The sequence below is a fragment of the Felis catus genome, chromosome B2 (genome assembly GCF_018350175.1).
Source record: "Felis catus isolate Fca126 chromosome B2, F.catus_Fca126_mat1.0, whole genome shotgun sequence".
Taxonomy (NCBI): domain Eukaryota; kingdom Metazoa; phylum Chordata; class Mammalia; order Carnivora; family Felidae; genus Felis; species Felis catus.
The window spans coordinates 77,647,568-77,658,416 of record NC_058372.1 but is presented as its reverse complement, the minus strand read 5'-3'; the positions used below and the strand labels follow the sequence as shown (position 1 = coordinate 77,658,416).

Sequence of the window (10,849 nt, the reverse complement as noted above, 5' to 3'; positions counted from 1 at the left end):
TCTCCATGCCGCCTACCTGCCAAGTTCTCCGGTTCAGGTTGTGCAGATTGTTGTGTTAATCCTCAAATCAGTTTTCTAGGTGTGCAGGATGGTTTAGTGTTGATCTGGCTGTATTTCAGGGATGAGAGATGCAAAAAACTTCCATGCTATTTCACCATCTTGGTCCTTCAATTTTTCTTCATTTTATTTTTTTTTTAATTTTTTTTCAACGTTTATTTATTTTTGGGACAGAGAGAGACAGAGCATGAACGGGGGAGGGGCAGAGAGAGGGAGACATAGAATTGGAAACAGGCTCCAGGCTCTGAGCCATCAGCCCAGAGCCCGACGCGGGGCTCGAACTCACGGGCCGCGAGATCGTGACCTGGCTGAAGTCGGACGCTTAACTGACTGCACCACCCAGGCGCCCCAATTTTTCTTCATTTAAAAAAAGAATCTCATATAATCAAAGCTTTTTGGATACCCCAAGAGTAAGTGAGGATGTGGTCCTACTTTGGCGACTCTAGAGTCCTTACAAAAGATGAATAGAATTTGAATTCAATTTGCTCTTTTTTTTTTTTTTAAAGGAAATTAGCTTACTTATTCTTTAGTTCTTACAGTGTAAGCAGCTATAGAAACATATACATTTGGAAACTCTCCTGAACATACTTTAGCATCCCTGGCTTTGGCAGATTTTAGCTTCATGAAGTTCATGGTTATTCTCAAGCTATTCATTAATTTCTAGGATATATGTTACCAATTTTAGTGAAAGTCAACATCTGCTTAATTAGGAGCTGATAATTTAATTTGTTGATTGCCCATTTGAATTTCTATGGGGCTCTGAGAGTACTTTAAGATTGTGGGTATCTGTAAATTACATACCGATTTCATAACAGAGAATTTCTTGCCAGTTAAAAAAATATCTGTGAGGATATTGAGTGGAGCCTTGGGCATGTGGCATAACAAATTTATCAACTTGCAATGAGAACTCAAAAGTCATTATGAAGGAGAATTAATTGAGCACATTCATTCATTCATTTATTCAAAAATGTTGATAAATACCTTCCTTTTACCATGCATGAGCCAGCTTCTAAGAATACAATAAAGAAGATACAGTTTCTTCTTTGAGGGGTCATAGAATCTAGTGAGAAGACCAATTCACAAACTAACAAATCCAATCCTAAGTAATAGTTAGAAGAAGGGGAAGTACAGAGTTCTGTGGAACCACAAAGGATGGCATTGATCCCTCAAGGAAGGATCCCACCTTGAGGATCAAGGAATACCAGCTGGAGGTGGGGGTGATAGTTGTGTGTGTATAGGAGAAGGGGTGGTTAGTTGTGGTGAAGAGTGGGGAAAATGATGAACAATAGCTTGTTCAAGGCACATCCGAATCCCATTTTTTAACTTTCTGCTTGGATGCTGGAGACTTACTTAAATATATGAGGAAGCAAGCATGCACATGCTGCATTTTCCTCATAGGAATTAGACAAGGAGATTCTTAAGGTAGAAACTGTGTATGACTTTTTCATGTCACCAGTATAGAGTCAAGACTAAGTAGACATTTGTCTGTAGTGGGAATAAAATGGGAAAGGGAGAAGTTGTGGGAGGGCAGAGCTCATGCTTACTGAGCTCATAAAATCCTAGGTTCTCTCTGTATGTTATCCCACCAGATAATCTCAACATCCCTATGATATATGTCTTATCTCTTTTACTGATTGCTTTTAAAGAATGAACTTCAAGGGGTGCCTGGGTGGCTCAGTCAGTTAAGCGTCTGACTTTGGCTCAGGTCATGATCTAGTGGTTTGTGAGTTTGAGCCCAGCCTGGAGCCTGCTTCAGATCTGTATCTCCCTCGTTCCCTGTCCCTCCCCCACTCACACTCTGTCTCTCTTTCTCTCAAAAATAAATAAACATTAAAGAATGAACTTCAAACTGCATTCTATGCCCGTGGTGTGACAAAGGCCAGAGGGAGAGGATGAAACATCTATCGGTAGCTTTCTGCACTAGTCTGCTATTAGTGACTAATCAAAGCATAGCCCCCAAAGATATACAGTTAAGTGTATATCTTGCCCACAGTAAATATTGGCTGTGGATTGGCTGGAGGTCCACTCCACATGTTCATTAGGCGACCTAGGCTGATGGGGTCAGACCATTTTTAGGCAGAGGGAAGAATAATGGTAGAACATCACAATGGCTTTTAACGATTTTATTCAATTATAGGATAATTTATTCCATGTGCTAAAATAAGTCATATGGCTTAGTGTACTTTCTCCAAGGAGGGATACCAGGAGGGGCTCTGTAGAGATGGGCCTGCTAGTGACAAAATATTGTAAACAAATTATTCAACTGACAACAGTTTCTGGCGATGCTTTTGTATGAAGGTATTTTCTCTTTAAAATATTTACTTGACTCTATTTGCTAATGGTGTTTACCAACCTCGGGATATAGGGAACAAAGTAATGAATCTAAGTTGATTAACTTAATTGATTAGAATATGTCATCAGTGTCCAAACTTTATAAGCACAGTGGGCCTTGCACTAAGAAAAAGCTTTATTCTCTGGGCATACCCTGGCTATTTCTCCATGTTGGACACATTAATATTTGTTCCCATAAGGAAATAAGTATGACAGACTAGGTGGATTAGGATAAACCTATCATGGAACTAAACTTCAGGCTCTAATGATATTGACTCATGACCAATATGCTTCTTCACTGAAAGTGATCCTGAGAAGCCAGCTCACTCAGTGAAGAGTAGAAATAACACATTTTCAATAAATATTTCTTAAACACCTCCAGCCTAGAAGTTTGAAAGATATATACCTGATCCCTGCTCTCAAGGAACTTCAAAGTCAAGGTAGGAGAAGGCACTTACACGGATTACTACATGAAAGAGCTGAAGGAGTAGAGAAGCTTCTGTGAAGGGATTGGGGCTAAGCTGAATTTGGAAATCCTGTGTAGAGTATTACTAGGCTCTCTCAATGTATGGCTAATCTTTCTGCTTCTGTGCCTGTCTTCCTGCCCTCAGGGAAAAGGAGCTCAGCAGTAAATACTTTGCCTAGGGAGATACATGTGGCTGAGCTGAGATTTGGACTGAGGACTAGCTCTAAAGATATTACAGTGTGTTCCAGAGATGGGGTGATGAAGTGCTGAGGGAAAGGGAGAGAAAGCTTGGTTATGGGAATCAGTTGGCTGTGGGACTCAGGCTCACCAAAGCAGGGTATTCCTGTGGGAGTATTTCTCAGTGAGGGTGTGTGTGTGTGTGTGTGTGTGTGTGTGTGTGTGTGTGTGTTTGTGTGTGTGTGCGTGTGGTGGTTGGGGGATTGGAATGGACCAATCATAGAATGCCTTGAGATATGTTTATTGTGATTTATTTTTATTGGTAATACTTTGCGTAAAGATTTACAACTTTTAAAGCACTTTCGCTATCTCCACAAAAACCCAACATTTCAAATCATTTTAAAAAAAGAAACAGAATTTATAACACCACCTATGAGATGATAATAATTCCTTAACTTTATATATATTTACTTACTTATTTTTAAAGCTTTATTGAGGTATAACTTATATAACATAACATTTGCCTGTCTTGAGTATATTACTCAATGGTTTGTTAAATGTGTAGAGTTGTGCAGCCATCATTACAATCCAGCTGTAGAACATCTCCATTACCCTAAAAAGTTCCTTTGTGCTTGTTTATATTCAATTTCCCTGCTCTCACCTCCCGTCCTAGGCAACTGCTAATCTGCTATATGTCTTTATAAATTTGCAGATCAGTGCATATAAATATGCAATATTATGTGTCTGCCTTCTTTCACCTAGCAAAATGTCTTTGGGTTCATCTGTATGTAGCATGTACCAGTACTTCCTTCTTTCCAGTTGCTGAATTGTTTTGCACTATATGGATATGTGGTACTTTTTCTTCCTAATCTTGTCACCAGTTGCTGAGCATTTGTATAATTCCCTAACTTTAAATAGCACTTTTACATTTACAAATCACTTCGGCATATATTATCTTAATTGATTCTCGTGAATCAGGGGAGAACTCAAAGCAGGTTGCTATTCTCAGTTTATCATGACAATAGGGATGGTAATAGTAGCTGACATTCATGGAGCTCTTACTAAGTGCAGTGCTACTCTAAACATATTGTGTGTATTAACTCATTTAATCTTTGTAGCAGCCTTATGCAGAAAGAGCTGTTATTCTCATCTGTTAGATTGGTAGGCTGGTTCAAAGAAGTTAAGTAACATTCACAAGTTTTTGTAGCCAGTAAGTAGCAAAACAGGTTTAAAATCTGGCAATCTGGTACCAGGAGTAAGGCCTAGAAAAGTCAGTAGATAAGTTATTTAATGCCATTGCCAGGACATGGAGGTATATTCTCACTATAGATAGATTCAATATAAATTTATATATCTGATCCCCAAGAATTTTAGAGGAATTTGACACCTTAGACATTAATATACAGTAGGCTTTTTTTTTTTTGTTACAGATAAAGATATAGGCCATGAAAAGAAAGATGTGCATGGCCTTTTCCAAAGTCACACATCTGATCAGAGATCTTGACTCCAAAGTTGGTACTTTTGTCACCAGCATCCTCCTTAAGGATTGATACAAAGCCTAATGTGATGGGAGACAGAAAAAGAGTGAGTTTGTATTGAGGATGCTGAAACTGGGAGTAAAAACATGAAAGAGAAATAATTGCTTTTCTTTGAGTCTGGGATGCAAAGACTGCATGTCTGAGGGCCCCAAACCTACTTTAGTTCCAGCAAATTCTTGAATTCACAGGTGACTGGGCCAGCATGGGAATTCCATGTGTGCCATTTGTCTGTACAGAGAGAAAGGGTTGATATTAGAAAAGGTTTTTAGTGATGACTCTTGATTTTGGCTCAGGTCATGATCCTGAGGTCATGGGATCAAGCCCTGCATTGGGCTCCAAGCTGAGCATGGAGACTGCTTGGGATTCTCTTTCTCTCCCTCTCTCTCTCTCTCTGTCTCTCACCCATTTGTGCATGTGCTCTCCCTCTAAAAAAATGTTTTTAAAGTTAGTTACATCAGGCCCTGGAAATTATTTTTTTTTTCTTTTTTTTTTTTTTTAAATTTTTTTTTTAATGTTTATTTATTTTTGAGACAGAGAGAGATAGGGCATGAACAGGGGAGGGTCAGAGAGAGAGGGAGCCACAGAATCTGAAACAGGCTCCAGGCTCTGAGCTGTCCGCACAGAGCCCGAAGCGGGGCTTGAACCCACGAACTGTGAGATCGTGACCTGAGCTGAAGTCGGTCGCTTAGCAGGCACCCCCAGGCCCTGGAAATTATTAACAATAAGTACTTCCCAAAGCAAGTCCTTGGAAGGAAAGTTAATTGAGTTTCTCACAAGAGCCTCTCTCAAAATTTCAGCTCTAGGAACTTCAGACGTTATAATGGTAGTGCCAATTGTGGAATATTCTGATATTTTACCTTTCCCTCAGTGGATTTTCAACTCCTTCCTTTCTCCTTACTTTGTGAGTAGTGGTCCCTGATGTTATAGCTTAAATGGTCCTTCATGTGGGAGATGGTTCAGGCCTTCCCCTCATGGCGGTGTTGTTCTCCATGGCCATGTTGCATGGTGAAGAAAAGGCTGTGCCTCCCCCACTACTGTTGGGGAGCTGTTGGGGAAATAAAAGATGCAGAGCTGACTCTCTCCAGGCACTGGGTTCTCTCTTCATCATAGCTTCTTCAGACTTTGTTTTACATCCCAGGCTCTAGAGGCACAATGTCAAAGCTTGATTTTTACCTCCCCATATTCTTTTCTTATCCAAAATAAGCCTATTCAGAGATTTGAGCTATTCACAGAAATGATTTTTTCCCTAATAACCCTAAAGGGGAAGAGCTATAGCATTTCATGGAGGAGGCAGAACTTAAAATGGTCTGGAAGGAATGATGATTACAATTGGACAAGTCTTGGGGAAGTCCTATTCTGAGCAGAGACATGGTTGACAATAGCTAATGTAGGAATTCATTTGAATAATAAGTTATTGAGAGAATAAAACAGTTCAGTGTGACTGGGGTCAGTGTGTTTAGGGGTCAGAGCTGGGGTCATGCTGTGGAGGTTAAGTTTGAAGGGAAGAGGAACCCTGCCAGTCACTGTCAGGACTATGAAAGACCTGAATTTGGATTGGATCACAGCAGGTCAAGACTGCAAGCAAGGAAAACCAGAGCTATTGCAATAATTATGTGTGAAATTGAATGTATCAGAAATAAGAGAGCTTATGGATAATAAAGAAGTAGAGAAGTATTTGAGACAGACTTAAAAAGGCACAATCAGTAGGATTTGGTGACCAACTAGAGAGGAGGGAGAGGAGGGAAAAGGAATATTGGAATTTCACTTCTTTATAGTCTGGGAGACAAAAAATGCAGAGGTGAAATGAAAGTAAATAGATGAATCCAGAAGGCCATTTTGAATACAAGATTCTAGAAATCTGTAACAGACCTCTTGAGCAGATAGAATTGATTCAGTGGCTTTCTCAGGCTTTTGTTCTGCTTTTTTGCATACAATCTAATTGTTGGACCAGAGAGTGGTGGGGTTTTTTGTTGTTTTTCAGAAAATTTCTACACACAGATTCCAATTCAACACTGATTAATTTAAAATCATTTTACTGGTAAGAGAATGGTTTGTAAGGGATACGCAGGTTTGAGAAGAGGAGAAGAAAACATGAGAGAAGGGTATTGCACTCATTGACTCTATCCTTTCTGATATGCTTCCCTGGCACAGTGGTTTCTAAATCTGGTGATGCATCAGAATCATCTGGGGGAAGGTAAAACCAAGACCAACAAAACACAGACCCTGCCCTAGACCTACTGAATTAAAATCTCTGAGGCTGTGGCCCAATGGCACAGGAATCTTTGTTTTTCAAAGACTTCCCAAAATTATTCCTTAATATGTTAAAAAGAAAACCAAGATGTTGCTGAAGACTCAGATACAATGTATTTTCAAAATAGTAGTTTTGACTTAGATTATCTGACTTTCTCTAACTGTACACATTATGCAGCCCTTCTTTTACCCTGCCAGACATTTAATGGTTGTCTTGGTCTGCTCAGGCTGCGATAACAAAATAACGTAGACTGGGTGGCTAAAAAAAGAAATTTATTTTCTCATGGTTCAGGAGACTGTAAAGTCCAAGAACAAGATTCTAGCAGGATTCAGTTTCTGGTGAGACTTTCTTTCTGGCTTGCAGATGGTTGTGTTTCTCTGCCCTCACATGATAGAGAGAGAGAAAGACAGTGAGAGACAGAGAGACAGAGATGGTTGGGGGTGAGAGAGGAAGGCAGGGAGAGAGAGAGAGAGAGAGAGAGAGAGAGAGAGAGAGAGAGAGGTCTGATGTTTCTTCTCTTTTATAAGGTCACTAGCCCTATTGAATCATGACTCCACTCTTACAGTTTCATTGAACCTTGATTACCTCCTTAAAGGCCCTATCTCCAATATAGTCACAGGAGGGGTTATAGTTTCAACAGTCCATAACAGTGGTCTGTGAAGCCAACCTCACTGTTTCAAGTGAGATTATCAACAATAAGACACACATAAACACGGAGTGTCTTTCTAGCTTCTCTTCATTACAGTTATTAATACTTTACTTCCTTTCTCACCACTGTTTTAAAATTTACAAAGTAGGAATTTAAAAAAAATCTGTGATATCAAGAAACAAATTCTTTAAAAGCATCAAAGTCACCAAAAACAATATGATACCTAGGAATAAACCTAACTAAAAGGTTAAAAGATATATATTCTGAAAATTCATAGAACATTTATGAAAGAAATTGAAGATGACACAAAGAAATGGAAAAACATTCCATGCTCATGGATTGGAAGCATAAATATTGTGAAAATATCTATGTTATCCAAACCAATCTACACATTTAATGCAATCCCTATCAAAATACCACCAGCATTTTTTTTTTTGCAGAGTTAGGACAAATAATCCTAAAACATGTATGGAACCACAAAAGACTCCAAAAAGCCAAAACAATCCCGAAAAAAGAAAAAAAAACTTGGAAGCATCACAATTCTGGATTTCAAGCTATGTTATAAAGCTGTAATCATCAAGACAGTATGGTACTGGCACAAAAACAGACACTTAGATCAATGGAACAGAATAGAAAACCCAGAAATAGACCCACAACTATATGGTCAACTCATTTTTGACATAGCAAGAAAGAATATCCAATGGAAAAAAGTCTCTTCAACAAATGCAGTTGGGAAAGCTGGATGGCAACATGCAGAAGAATGAACCTGGACCACTCTCTTACACCATACACAAAAATAAACTCAAAATGAATGAAAGACCTAAATATGAGACAAGAAACCATCAAAATCCTAGAGGAGGAAACAGACAGCAACCTCTTTGACCTTAGATGCAACAACTTCTTACTAGACACATCACTGAAGGCAAGGGAAACAAAAGCAAACATTAACTATTGGGACTTCAGCAAGGTAAAAATATTCTTCACAGCGAAGGAAACAGACAGCAAAGTTAAAAGGCAGCCTGTGGGTGAGAGAAGATATTTGCAAATGACATAATCGATAAAAGGTTAGTATCCAAAATCTATAAAGAACTTATCAAACTCAACAACCAAAAAGCAAATAACCCAGTTAAGAAATGGCCAGAAGACAAGAATAGACACTTTTCCAAAGAAGATATCCAGATGGCCAGCAGACACATGTAAAGATGCTCAACATCACTCATAATCAGGGAAATACAAATCAAAACCATGATGAGATATCCCCTCACACCTGTTAGAATGTCTAACATTAGTAACACAAGAAACAACAGGTGTTGGTGAGGATGCAGAAAAAAGGGAACCCTTTTGCACTGTTGGTAGGAATGCAACTGATACAGCCACTATTCAAAAAATTAAAAATAGAACTACTCTATGACCCAGCAATTGCACTACTAGGTATTTACCCAAAGGATACAAAATACAGATTCAAAGGGGGTACATGCACCCAAATGTTTATAGCAGCATTATCAACAATAGCCAATAGCCAAACTATGGAGACAGCCTAAATGTCCATCAACTGACAAATGGATAAAGAAGATGTGGTATATATATATATATATATATATATATATATATATATATATAATATATATATTAATATGGAATATATTGGAATATATAAATATATATATATATTGGAATATTAATCAATGATCAAAAAGAATGAAATCTTGCCATTTGTAATGGCATAGATGGAGTTAGAGTATATTATGCTAAGTGAAATAAGTCAGCCAGAGAAAGACAAATACCATATGATTTCATTCATATATGGAGTTTAAGAAATAAAACAGATGAACATATGGGAAGGGTAGAAAAAGAGAAGAGAGGGAATTAAACCCCAAGGGACTCTTAATGATAGAGAACAAACAATGGCTAGACAGATGGAGAGAGGTGAGTGGGGGATGGGCTAGATGGGGGATGGGCACTAAGGAGGGCACTTGTGATGAATACTACGTGTATGTAAGTGATGAATCACTGAATTCTCTTCCTAAAACCAATATTTCCTGGTGTATTAACCAACAAAAATTTAAATTAAAAAACTAAAAGGCAAAAAAATGAAAAATAAAACTAAAAAGCATCAAAGTGAAACAGTTGTTTGGTAAAATATAACAGGGTGATCCTAGCAGTCCAGAATAGTAGGGTTACTCTTGATTCTTGAACCACTTGCACATAATTATAAACTTTTATAATTTGAGGATAAAACAATCATTTTGTAATTCAAGTGAAAATAGTTTGCTAGCGTGTAATAATAACATAATATACATGTAGCAGGGTTGTGGCAGAACCAAGATCCAAATCCAAGTTTTCTGAGACAAATTTTGTTTTTTCCCAATGCAGCTTGACTCCTATTTCCTGCCATTGTTCTAATACAATATTGTTATATTAATTTTGTGGAATATTATAACAAAGTACCACAAACTAGATGGCTTAAGACAACAGAAATTTATTCTCTCACAGTTTTTTGGGGTGGAAGTTCAAAATCAAAATTTTGGCAGGATGATGCTCCATCTGAGAATCTGGTAGAATCAATCCTTCCTTGCCTCTTTCAGCTTGTGGTGGTGGCCAGCAATCCTTGATGTTCCTTGGCTTCCAGCTGTATCAGTCTAATTTCTGTCTCCCTTGTCACATGATGTTCTTGCTGTGTCTGTCCTCACATGGCATTTTCTTCTTCCTATAGAATCAGTTATACTGGATAAGGGCACACTCTAATGACTTCATCTTAACTGAATTGTATCTGCAAAGATCCTATTTCTGAATGAGATCACGTTCACAGGTACAAGGGACTGGACTTCAACATATTTTTCTGGGGACACAATTCAACTCATAATATCTGGTAACCCAGGAAGAGCTCCTGGATTTCTGTACCAGACAATCACCTTTGTCTCCACATTAATATAGTATGCTATCCACTGAGGAGACTGTTCTATAATTTAGAGAACATTATTAATTTAAATGAATCTTTAAACTGATGGCTATGCATTCCTTTTAGGAGTAGAAAGTATCATTTTGTGGAGGAAAAAAAGATAATCAGAACTCTCAGTGCCTGAATTCAGAAGGGTTTTCATGTGTCTACAGAAACACAAACTCTGGAGTTTGTGGAGTTAATTTTTTTTTCTTAGTATAACCATGGACATTGATCTTGATGGTACCACTGATAGTAGATTTTTTCCTTATTTTTTAAGCTTTTATCAAGTCTCTGCAGTGTGCAAGGATTTCAACAGAACAAATAAGAAGCTGTCTACCTTCAAATGACACTCACCCTTGCTTTCCCTCCAGAGGGAAGCACCAATGAAAACTATCTTTGACTTTGGCAAGACATAATTTAAAAGATGTTTGTACCAAAT

The 10,849-nt window shown here is 38.2% G+C and overlaps 1 long non-coding RNA gene across 1 annotated transcript; it reads right to left on the bottom strand.

Annotated features, from left to right (window-relative positions):
- Positions 1-4,442: 4,442 nt before the first annotated feature.
- LOC123385459 lies at positions 4,443-5,810 on the bottom strand. Its single transcript, XR_006597985.1, has 3 exons — positions 5,427-5,810; positions 4,728-4,797; positions 4,443-4,589 (listed from the first exon to the last, which is right to left on the bottom strand). It is a non-coding gene; the product is annotated as an uncharacterized LOC123385459 (long non-coding RNA).
- Positions 5,811-10,849: the final 5,039 nt, after the last annotated feature.